The following is a 12,457-nucleotide window of genomic DNA, read 5'->3' as shown; positions in this document are numbered from 1 at the left end:
GCTTCGCTCAAAGGAGCGGGACCATGGAAGACCCCGGAGCACACCGCAGCCGGGGACCAGGGTAAGTTAAAAAAAATATTAAAAAGGTGCCTGAGGTGCGGGGCCCTCTTAGGCCTGGGGCCCGGTTCCCCGGAATCGGGCGAATCGGCCTAAAGCCGGCCCTGGGAAGGACCATGCTTATGCGTGGCCAGCAGGCAGCCACAAAGACACCCGGTCAACCTGCTCCCTGCTGCCTGGCATGCCAACCCCCCCTGAAACGTGCTTAATACACTCAGTGATCAGCAGGAAAACCTGTCAAAATGTGTGTGCGAGGAGAACCTGCTTGGCCTGGAAGGGAGCGACGAAAAAGAGCGAGTGAAAAAAATAACCAGCGAGAGAGAGAGAGAGCAAAAAGAACATGGAAGGCAGAGAAAGAAATAAAGAGAGAGGAAAAAATAGAAAAAGAAGGAAAGAAAGGAAGAGCATGAAAGGTAGAGGGGGAAAAAGAAAGCAAGAACATACAAGCTAGAGAAGGAAAGGAATGAAAAAGAACGAATGAAACACAAGCGCTAGTTGAAGCTGGAATGGGACAGTCAGAGAAAGGACAGACTGACCCGTTAAGCAAGGTTGCACCCCAGATTCTCCCTGTTGGGGGCACAGGCCCCTTATTTCCATCCTGGCCCTGCTTGGGGGGACCATGCATAGGTGCCTATTGGCACCCCCATGCTCTGTGAAGGGGGGCAAGTCCCCCCATACCCTCAGGGCCACTGAAAGCGGGTTCAGGCCCCAATGAAAAAAATTTTCAGACTCCCCAGCAAGAGTGGACCAGCTAAACAGGCCATGAAGCCAAGGAAGCCAGGCCCTGGTCCCTCTTCTGGACCACCGGGCCCCAGTAATCTGTACCGGCTTTCCCCTTGCATGGCAATGGTGGTGCACTCACGCACTGGCACGCCTTTTAGTATCATGACTATTTATCTGTACAATAGCAGCACCTACAGAGAGCAGGGCAGACTCAAACCCCTGTTGTGCCAGGGCCTGCACAGACACAGAGACAGTCCCTGCCCCAGCTGAGATCAGGGCCCCGTTGGGCCAGGCGCTGCCCGGACACAGCGAGAGATAGGCCATGCCCCAGAGAGTTTACAGGCTCCATATCCAAAAAGTGGGAGGAGAAACAGAGGTCCAGGGTCACACAGCAGCTCTGAGAGTAGAACCCAGGAGTCTTGGCTCCTCCTGCTCTAACCACTAGACCCCCCTCGGCTCCCAGAGATGGGGCTAGAACCCAGGAATCCTGGCTCCCAAAAGGGGGGGGAGTGGGGTCCAGTGGTTATAGGAAGGGAGGCTGGGAGCCAGGACTCCTGGGTTCCATTTCCAGTGCTGAGATCAGGCACCAGTGCTCCAAGCATGTGCTTGGCGGTGGCACTCCAGCCCCTGCCCCCCCTTTTTTTGGAAGGGGGGGGCACACAAAAAGCCAGGAGCCAGCCCTGAACCAAGATGTTCCCTCTCAGCTGAGGCTTTCAGGCTGAGCTGGGACTGACCCTGCAATTCTGGCTTCAGTAGCAGGATGGCGCTCACGGCAGCCTGAGGTGCACAGGCTGGACTGCAGTTCAGGCTGCCCTGCCCCTGGGGAGCCGGAGCGTCACCCCCGTAGGGCGGCTCTAGGCACCAGCAAAGCACCTGCTTGGGGCAGCCCATTTGCAAGGGCGGCATGGGAGCTGAGAACCAACAGGGGGCTCTGGGAGCTGTAGTTTCTTGGTTAGCTCCCTGCCTATAGAGCCAGCCCTGGAGCAGGGAAAGAACTACATTTCCCAGCATTCCCTTGGCAACCACCAACTGGAAAAGAAGGAGGGGGACCTCATGCGGCAGCCTGCTGTGAGTGGAGAGTTGCACTGTGAATGGAGGAAGACCATATTTTAACATTAAAAAGAATAGGACACTCCAGGGGGAGGGAAGCCCCACCCTGCCCCCATCCACTCCCTCCGACTGCCCCCCACAGAAACCACAACCCATCCAATCCCCCTGCTCCCTGTCCCCTGATCACCCCCTCCTGGGACCCCTTGCCCCTAACTGCCCCCCAGGACCCCACCCCCTATCTAAGCACCACTGGTCCTTGTCCCCTGATTGCCCCCCTCCCAGGACCCCTGTCCCTAACTGCCCCTTGGAACCCCACCCCCTTTCTAAGCCTCCCTTCTCCTTGTCCCCAACTGCCCCCTCCTGAGACCCCCCTAACTTCCCCCCAGGACCCCACCCCCTACCTGTCCCCTGACAAACCCCTGGGACTCACATTACTATCCAATCGCTGCCTGTCCGCTGACTGCCCCCACCACCTCTGACCCATCCAGCCCCCGCTGCTCCCTGTAACCATGGACACACACTAATGCACAGCCGTGAGTGTGCTGGTGGAGCTGGTCTGAGCAATTTGAAGTGACAATTCTGTGAGAACAGAAATATTGTATAGTGAAGCATCAAGTAGTTGTGGGCGAGTGGTTAAGGTGATGGACTAGAAATCCATAGGGGGGTTTCCCCATGCAGGTTCAAATCCTGTCAACTATGGAAGCATTAGTGTGTTGTTGTTGTTGTTGTTGTTGTCTTAGTGCCTGAGCATCCATGGAGCCAAATTTGGTCTCTCTCTGAGGTTGTCTACACTTAAAATACTGCTGTAGCACTTTGGAGTAGACAGTTGCTACAGTGAGGAGAGAGGTTTTCCATCCCTGTAGTAGCTGCATTGACAGAACAATCTTTCCTTTCATTTAGCACTATCTAACCATGGCTTAGGTCAGCTTAATTATACTGGTCCTAGGGTTTTTCACACCCTGAAAGACGTACTTGTTAGAGGGTTTATCCCATCAACTTCCCATTCCCTGGTCCTTCTCACGTGACCAGAGAGCAGCAATGCACGAAGCTCAAAGGTGCAAACAATTCAATGTTTATTGGGGTAAACTTCCAGCAAGCAATGATTCCAGTTTCCTTCCTCAGGATCCCGCTTCCCAGCTCTGACACCACAGAGGCTTGCCTGTGTCCCTGTTCCCCTTCCCTGTTCCTATTCCCCCTGTTGGCAAAACATAATTCCAATTCCCCTACCCCTATTCCCATTCGCATTCCCTCCCTTACGTCCTGATTGACTGCAGACTATATAGTAAAACTTGAGTTCTGCTTAGCTGTGCCTTAACCAATCATTTTACTGAAATGTAACTAACCAATCCTAACATATTGTAACATGATTATCTAACCAATTATACCCCACTGCCTTAATTGGTTTACACCCAACAAATTAATTATACAGCAGGCTGAGACAATCACAGCACCAGATAGAGATTATACAGACAAGCAATAGCAAAGTGGGGACTACAGTGACAGCACAACAAAGAAATGAGAATTTCACACCCCAGCTATTGACCAGTGACTTGTTCCCAGATAGGATGCTATCCTGGTAGAGGCTGGTTGCTTAACTCTCTGGCCTCCAGGGCAGGATTTTGAGGTTCACCATTACTGTCTCAGAATGCCAGCACCCATCTTTTGTTCACTTAAAATGTGAGCAGGGAGATTCCAACACCTCAGAACTCATGGCTCTCCAGGAAACATGTAACTTTAGGTCCAGGTGAGTGTGTCTAAAAATCAGCTGCGCTGTAGAAGGTCTCTAGGAGTTGAAAGAGATGTGCCATCTCGACCTCCCTAAAGAGTTCATCAACTATTAATGAAAACTAGGATTGATAAGTCATATTCTTTGTAGTATCAGGATGGTGGACTGGTCTAAAGTGCTAGTTATAAGACTCTTTTTCTTCCAGTCCCTTGGGTGTTCTGGTCTCTGCATAGAGACGTGGTTTCACATCCCACTCCTGACATTACGATTTAATTCTATCTGGAGAAAATGGCCTCACTTCAATCTCCTTTGGAACAACAGAACACCATTTGCTTAGCTTTTCTATTCCAGTAGCTGTGAGAGAAGCTCCAAACCAGGGGGAAACAGGGCCTGTTCTCTCGACCCATCAATTTTTTGTCTTCCTTCATTCCAAGCCATTTTCTCAAATACATCCATATTTCCCACACTTTTATGAAACTTTAGAGTCATCATTTAATTGCCACACAACTGTACTTATGAAGTGAAGTGAAACACAACATTTTTTGGATATTCTTGCAGAAGAGTTTTGCTTTCTGACCTGGAATTGAACAGGGGCTACCCGAGGGGGACAATGCTGCTCCCTTTTCTTGACTCATCCAAAAAACATAAGTTTGTGGTGCCCTTTGTTTCCCTGTTCTTCAAACACCTGTTGGGGTGGCCAAGGGAGACTTGGTCCTGACTCTCGGGGTCCCTCCCTGCCCTACCTTTCTATGTGATTCTGTTGTGTGGGTTTGTGCTGTGTCGTTGTTCCACACTGAGCTGTTTTGCACAGTGTCACTTTGCACTCTGACGCATTGTTTCGTGTTGTATGGTTTTTTAACTGGCTTGTGTTGCACTGGTTTGAGCTGAGCTCTTTTGCAGTGCATCATTTTGCCCTATGGGGCGTTCATTTGCATGGTGCTGAATTGTCGGGCTTTGCACTCCTACGTGTTGTCTCTTTGTGCTGCGGAATGTGATTTCATGGTGAATCGTTAGATGTTAGATTGTGATGTTTCCACTTTTGTTGTTGTTTATATTGTATTGCGATGGCATCGAATTATAGAGCTGTATGGCTGCAAGGGCCCTGGAGAGGTCATGAAATCCAGCCCTCTCTGCTGAGGCAGGGTCAAGCAGAGGTGATGCATCGAGGGCATGTGGGATCAAGTGCCCCCAGCAGCCGGGCCAGGCAGGGAGCAGAAGGAGGGAACCAGAGCCAGAGCAGGTTGTCTATGGGACCAAGTATATGCAGAGTATCCTTGACAGGTTTGTTCAACCTGTTCGTAAAAACCTCCTAGGACAGAGACCCCACAGACGTCCTTGGGAGCCTATTCCAGAGCTTAACTACCCTCAGAGTTAGAAAGCTGTTCCCAATATCTAACGTGAATCTCCCTGGCTGCAGATTAAGCCCGTTACTTCTTGTCCTACCATCAGTGGACATGGAGACCAATTGATCATTGTCCCATTTGTAAAGACCAAACTTTTCCCTTTGCAATCATCCATTAAATGGTTATTATCCCCTCTTCTTGCTTGGGGTACAATGGAAGAGGAGAAAATACTCTCTTAACATAGGATGCAAATGTCAGTTTGTTCTCTCTTCATGTTTTAGTGAAGCTCAGAGAGAAGAAGAAACGTGACCTGCCAAAGAACACAGAGAGTTTGTTTCCTTTTGATCTGTGACTATTAGCAGAAGAGTGACACCTAAGGGCTGTCGCTACCACCCACCATGGGGCTTGGATTTATGATGGTGGGATTAAGAGCATCATGCTCTACCAACAGAGCTAGCTAGATTTAAAGTCAGTCAACTGCCCAGACGCAGTGTAGAAGGTGCCCTGAAGGTTTTTATTTGTGAGCTGAGGTTCCCTGTCTTACATTTGCCTTCTTTCCTGGTTTGTTATGTCTCCAGCGAGCAAACCAGAGCTGTCACAAGGCTGGTTAGATGCTGCTTTCTAGACCAGAGAGCTGGGGTTGATTTAGCATGCTGCCGCCATCAGCTGGTCAGAGCAACCAGGGCGGGAGGTCGGAATTTAGGATTCTCCCACCAAGGGGAGGTGCTGTTGGACTCATCTAGTGAGGGAGAGTCTGAAAAAGATTCTTGGTTCCCAGAGAGGGGGCAGACAAGCTGGTGCCACACACATTTTCACAGGGAATCAGGCCCCCCCTTGGGAAAAACTCAAAAGAAGCCCAGACCCAGGAGTGTCAGAGAAGGGAATCACTGTTTGCTTTAAGAGATGGGTGAGGGAAACCTGCAGGTCCTTAGATCCCTCCAGCACCTGATAGAACCATTTGTGGGGAAAGTCTGGGGAAGCCAAGGAGAGGGAAAAAGGCCTCGCAGCTGTTGTGCAATCACCATGCTCTCAGTAGAATGGTCCGGGGAGCTCTGCTCTCAGAACACACAAGATGGCAAAGTTCAGAGCCCTGTTGCACAGAGTTAGACTGTGATCAGCTCACAGTGAGAGGAAGCAACACCCCTCCCTTGGTCTCTATGCCAGAGCTCCTATTACATGAGTGTCCTTCCTGCAAGAGTCGCTGCTGAGAGGGTCGCGATGGGGTAAATGAAGACAGAGGAGGATTGTTCCTCCTAGGTTTTTTTTTTGCGTGACTCTGTGATCCTGCTGGAGGAATCATCCTTAGAGTTTGTTTCAGTGGCTTGTGTTGGGCTGAGGTTGTGACCCTGAGTACAGGGGTTCCTGTACTCTCTGTTCTTAACTCCTCAGGGAGTGGACAATGGAGTACTGTCAGAAAGTGGATAGAAAGTAGCCTAAGAAAGTGTAGCATAAGTGAGGAAAAAAACAACGCTATCAGCTTCCTGGTGGTCTAGTGGTTAACATTTGGCACTTTTACTGTCAAGGCCTGGGTTCAGTTCCCAGTCAAGGAAAAGTAACTTCAATTTAAAAAAAGCTTCAGTTATTCTTCGCTTGCAATGTAAATAAATCTCTGGCTGTTTCCTAATTCCCCCATCTTCCCAGTGTCTCCATGGCAGGGATGGCTCCAGGCACTAGGGATGTCCAATGGAATGGGGAGGCTTCTGTGGCTATAGGGTCCTCTCAGTCCACCTTGGAGGGAAAGACTCACTGCCAAAAGTGGCAGAGGTAGAGCTGCTGCTGATTGCAACTTCTTTATTTTTTTTTTCCGCTTGCGGTGGCAAAAATGCTGGATCTGGCCCTGCTCCATGGAAGAGAATTTGTTAAATCCCAGATGAGTGGAGTTCTATCAGTTCTCAGCCTGAGTCCTTAGGTCTTAATCCTGAGGATATTGTCCCACCATGGGGCCATTTCCCTCCTCTCTTTCATACAGAAGCACAATTTTCCTTGCACAGCCACAGCAACAGCAAGATCTTTCTCCATCCCTTGTGCAAAACAGGGGGCCAAATTCCATGGAAACAATGGATGAGTTGGGGCCCTGAGCACATCCAGCCCTGGCAGTGAGCTGTTCCCTCCCCTCTTTCTTTATGCTCCTGTTGTTATTTCATGGATTGTCTGGGATGGGGGAAAAGCTGAGTTCACTCCAGGTGAAGGGTAAAAAGGACCCTCAAAGTCTCAGGACCCAACCCCTGCTACCAGGATCACTGAGGTGCTGGGGATTTGATTAGGAAAGGGACTATGTGAATTGTCAAGGTGGGGAATGAATAACAATCTACAACTAGATCCACCTCATTAACCACTGACAGAGACGAAACCTGCTGCAGCTAGAAGGGAAACTGGGAGTGATTCTTTGCTGTTCAGCCATGGAAACAGTGACCCAATTGCACCGCAGTGAACGTGCTGGGGAAAGTTGGACTTCACAGGCAGGTGGAAACACCTAGAATTCCGCACCCGACTTCTGCCACCAGGGTGAGGTGTTGAGCTGCTCACAGCATCCCCCACCATGACCTTACAGCAGAGGATTGCAGCACCCCCACCACCCAATGCAGGGGAGAGGGCTGAGTGTATCTCTGCCCCCTGAGTCCAGGGCACAAACTCTCTCTGCCCCACACATAGAATCTTGCCCTGCTGCAAAGTGACTCCTATGAACAAGTAACCTCCAGGAGAGCAGGCCTGGTCCTCAGAGAGGGGAATGAGCTTCTCGTGAAGCTTATAGGTCACTGGGTGTAGTGAAAACAGGAGGGCTCTGAGTGTAACCCATAACAAGCACAGCCCATCTGGGGAGGTAGCTCAGTGATAAAACACATGCTTTGCATGTATGAGGCCCTGGGTTCAATCCCCAGCATCTCCAAGTTCATCTTTTCACCTTGCTGCTTTGCTCATGCCCAGAGGGGATGTGGCCCACCAGTTTCAGTCCTGCTCAGTGAGGGGCAAGTGCCAATTGCATGGAAGGTCTGGGGGGTTTCTGCTCCAAAGTCACCTTGGTACATTTAAGATTCCCTCTCACTGTGCTGCTTGGGACAAGGGTAGATGAGAAGGGCAAATCCTCCAGCACTGGAGGGAAAGGTCCCATCTGATGAGACTGAGAGGCAAAGAAACAGAGGGGCAGTCAGTGCTCGGAAAGGAGAGAGGTCAGTGAAGTACACCCAACAGGGGACACTGTCATTTTGAGTATCACAGGGGTAGCTGCGTTAACTAGGATTTGTAAAAAGCGAGAGTCCTGTGGCACCTTATAGACTAAAAGATGTAAAGGAGCATAAGCTTTGAGGGGTGAATCCCCACTTCATCGGATGAATGTAGTGGGAATTCTGTGCCTGGCTAGCCAACTACAAAAGCAATTTCTCCTCCCTTGGCATTCACACCTCAGCTGCTAGAAGAGGGCCTCATCCTCCCTGATTGAACTAACCTCCTTATCTCTAGACTGATTCTTACCTGCATATTTATACTTGCTCCTGCAAATTTCTGCCACGTTCATCCGACGAAGTGGGTATTCACCCACGAAAGCTTATGCTCCAATACGTCTGTTAGTCTATAAGGTGCCACAGGACTTTATGTCTTTTTGAGGTGAGTGCAGCTTGCTTGAGAGGTGCTGACGATGGATAGAAAAAAGGCTGGAGTCAATGATAGATGAGACCACAGAAGGGGAAGGGGAATGGGAGCCCCACAGAAGGTCCTGGGTGCTCTGATGCCCCAGTTATTGCACCCTGGCCTGTCGTAGAGAGAGAAAAGACACCGAGGGACCCAGCCCCCCTAACAGTGATCCCATGGACAAGAACCTGGTTGTTAGTGGGGTGAAGGTTCCCTGTAGGCAAAGTGGAGCTGAAATCCCTCAGTGTCCTGGAATTTAAGCAATGGAAGCTTCAAACCCTGCATGGGTGTGGGCTGAGGTGCATCAGCAGAAGGTTGGGCTGGACAGAGGCAGCAGGTTTGTATAATTTTTGGTGGTGCCCAGAATGGGACCAAGTCCTGCCCCCCCACCACTTCCCACACCTGCCTAAGGCTCTGGGAGGGAGTTTGGGTGTGGGAGGGAGAGGGGCTGGGCTCTGGGAGAGAGTTCGGGTGCAGGGTCTGGGCTCAGTCAGGGGGTTGTGCTGCAGGAGGGTGTGCAAGGAGCAGGGTCCTGGAAGGAGTTTGGGTGCAGGTGTGGGGTCTGGGTTGGGGCAGGGGACTGCGGGTACAGGAGAGGATGAAGGGTGCATCATTTACCTCGGGCATCTCTCAAAAGCAACCCGCACCCTCCTCTGGCAGCAGCCCCTACGCAGGAGGGCTGGGGGCATCTCTGAGCACTGCTGCCCACAGACTCCAGCCCTGCAGCTCCCATTGCCACAGTTGGCTCTTGGGGCGGGAACAGCATGTGGAGACCCCCCCCACACACAGTTGTTCTTCCCACAGCTGGCAGATGGGGGGCAGCAGGGGATCTCCCCTGTTTGGTGGAATCTCTCTGGGCCCCACTGTTAGGTCTCCATCCTTTCTCCCCGTAACCACGCACACCCCTCTCTCCCCGTTATCAATGTTTTAGAGTGACCCCTCCCTCCGTTTGTAGGATACAGACTCTCTGTGACAGAGACTGACTGCGGCTCCTCTCTACATGGCCCCAGTGCGGAAGGAAAGAGACTGGGGGGGCGGAGAAGATGGGCAGAAGGAGTCAAATGGGGCTAAACCAGAATAGAGGAGATTTTCTTCCTGTTAAAACGTACTGGAGTCTCATCACTGAAAAGCCGCATCTTGAATTAAGTTTGAACCAGCTGCTTTTCAATTACCAGCAAAAGTGTGAACCACAGAGACTGGGAACTGCCTGCTTCCCAAATCCATCTAAACAGCATCTGCAATGGTGCAATTGGTTAGTGCAGAAGGGAAAGCTGCTGGGATTATAAATTCAGGCCTTATCTGGAGCCCTGGATTCTGTTCCCCATGTATCTTCCCCAGCTTGTTCCTCTTACCTGTGTAGTTTGCTTTGCCTAATTCCCATGGAAAGTGCCCTGCTAGGAAAAGGAGAGTAAGTTCCAAAATATGGCAGTAGGTGCACAGCTTGGAAACATCCCCCCTGTGCTGCCATTAGTTCCAGGAGATTGTTCACTGGCAGGGCAAATTGATTTCTCTGCTGCTGAGAAAGCTGCCAGGACAGGTCTGTGGGCACCTTAGCTCCCTGCTTCTTCCAGCACACCCCTGGCTCCTTCCCTGCCACAGTCACCGATGTAGGAGGGTCCTACATGCACGGAGCTTAAAGCTTTACCAAGTCTTCTTAGTGCAGGTGACAGCGTGTCAGTCTCATAGTCTGAAAGTCATGAGTTCAAGCCTCAGAGGTAATAATGGCTTCTGTTCCCTGGTTCAGTTTTTCCAAAGGAAATCAGAGAAAAGAAACTATAGGAGAGTGGTTTCTAGACACCCTCCCAGCCATCTAACACACACACACGCACATAGAGACTTTTCTATGGCATTATCTTTTCCTTCTCTGTGCCATTTGTATTCTCCATAGAGCAAAATAAAACAAAAACATGCAAGTCCAAGCCTAATACAGTATGAAACTCAATACAGATCAAGTCTCACCCTCAGAGATCTTCCAATATGCTTCTTTTGCAGACTAGACTTATTTCTTGTCTGGTCACAATCTTTTCACCAGGTATAGTCCTTGTTCCAGCTCAAGGTAGCTAGGGAATTTCTCATGACTGCAGCCACCTTTCTTCCGTTCCATCCCATTATACAGCTTTGCTACAAGGCAGGAATCTTTTGTCTCTCTCCTGGGGAAAAGCCCCAGGTTTAAGACGGATTCCTGTACCAGGTGACATGGTCACATGTCCTGGGAGACCCCAAGCCTTCATTCTTCCTGGCCTGACTCACAGATAGTGCAGGACAGAGCCATCTCCAGTCAATTGTCCTAGTTAATGGGAGCCATCAAGAGTCCAAACCACTATTAATGGCCCACACTTTGCCTCATTACAATAGTACCTCAGAGTTATATTTCATATTTCTAGTTTCAGATACAGGAATGATTGGTTCATACAAATAGGATGAACACACACAGTAGATAATAAGCTTTGTAATGATACCTTATCATAACCTTAGTCCCACATTTGGACCTTAGCGTCCAAAATATGGGGGTTAGCATGAAAACCTCCAAGCTTAGTTACCAGCTTGGACCTGGTACCTGCTGCCACCACCCAAAAAATTAGAGTGTTTTGGGGCACTCTGGTCCCTCTGAAAAACCTTCCCTGGGGACCCCAAGACCCAAATCCTTTGAGTCTCACAACAAAGGGAAATAATCCTTTTTCCCTTCCCCCCTCCAGGTGCTCCTGGAGAGATACACAGACACAAGCTCTGTGAAAACTACACAGAGAGACTCCCCCTCTCTGTTCCCAATCCTGGAAACAAAAAGTACTTTCCTATTCCCCCAGAGGGAATGCAAAATCAGGCTAGCAATCCAACACACAGATCTCCCACCAATTCCCTGGTGAGTACAGACTCAATTTCCCTGAAGTAAAGAAAAACTCCAACCGGTCTTAAAAGAAAGCTTTATATAAAAAGAAAGAAAAATACATACAAATGTTCTCTCTGTATTAAGATGATATAATACAGGGTCGATTGCTTAAAAGAATATTGAATAAACAGCCTTATTCAAAAAGAATACAAATCAAAGCACTCCAGCACTTATATTCATGCAAATACCAAAGAAAAGAAACCATATAACTTACTATCTGATCTCTTTGTTCTTACACTTAGAAACAGAAGACTAGAAAGTAGAAATTGCTTCTCCAAAGCTCAGAGAAAGCAGGCAGGCAGACAAAAGACTCAGACACACAATTCCCTCCACCCAGAGTTGAAAAAATCCGGTTTCCTGATTGGTCCTCTGGTCAGGTGCTTCAGGTGAAAGAGACATTAACCCTTAGCTATCTGTTTATGACACGCCCCCCAAATTGCAGACAGTGGGGAAGCTCACTGGCGGCGATTTCCTTCTAGAACTTGAAAATAAACAGATTAATACAACACATACACCTTTACATATACTCCTAAGTATATAACTAACAGACTTCTACATTTTAAGAACACTTTTTAACTACTGAATTCTGGGAAACTCTCACGGGAGAGTGCATCAGCTACTTTGTTAGAAACTCCTGTGATGTGTTGAATTTCAAAATCAAAATCTTGGAGAGCTAAACTCCAACGAAGAAGTTTCTTGTTGTTCCCCTTGGCAGTATGAAGCCACTTTAGTGCAGCATGGTCAGTTTGTAGTTGGAACCGCCGTCCCCAAACATATGGGCGTAGCTTTTCCAGGGCGTACACAATGGCATAGCATTCCTTTTCACTGACTGACCAGTGACTTTCCCTCTCAGACAGTTTCTTGCTGAGAAACACGACAGGATGGAAGTTGTGATCTGTTGCTTCCTGCATGAGCACCGCTCCTATACCACGCTCAGATGCATCTGTGGTTACTAGGAATGGCTTGTCAAAATCCGGGGCCCTGAGCACAGGGTCAGACATGAGCGTTGCCTTAAGTTGGGTAAATTGTAACTTTGGCCTTTGGGTT

General features: G+C 49.4%; 1 long non-coding RNA gene and 1 other non-coding gene across 2 annotated transcripts in view; both read left to right on the top strand.

The window, feature by feature from the left end:
• LOC127040995 (uncharacterized) overlaps nt 1-12,457 on the top strand; it is a 401,696-nt gene that overhangs the window by 365,499 nt on the left and 23,740 nt on the right. The window lies entirely within an intron of this gene.
• Nucleotides 2,446-2,529, top strand: TRNAS-AGA (transfer RNA serine (anticodon AGA)). Its single transcript has one exon. It is a non-coding gene; the product is annotated as a tRNA-Ser (tRNA).

The sequence above is a fragment of the Gopherus flavomarginatus genome (assembly GCF_025201925.1).
Source record: "Gopherus flavomarginatus isolate rGopFla2 chromosome 13 unlocalized genomic scaffold, rGopFla2.mat.asm SUPER_13_unloc_1, whole genome shotgun sequence".
Classification (NCBI taxonomy): domain Eukaryota; kingdom Metazoa; phylum Chordata; order Testudines; family Testudinidae; genus Gopherus; species Gopherus flavomarginatus.
Note: the sequence above shows the minus strand (reverse complement) of the source record. Positions and strands in the feature narration are given on the sequence as shown.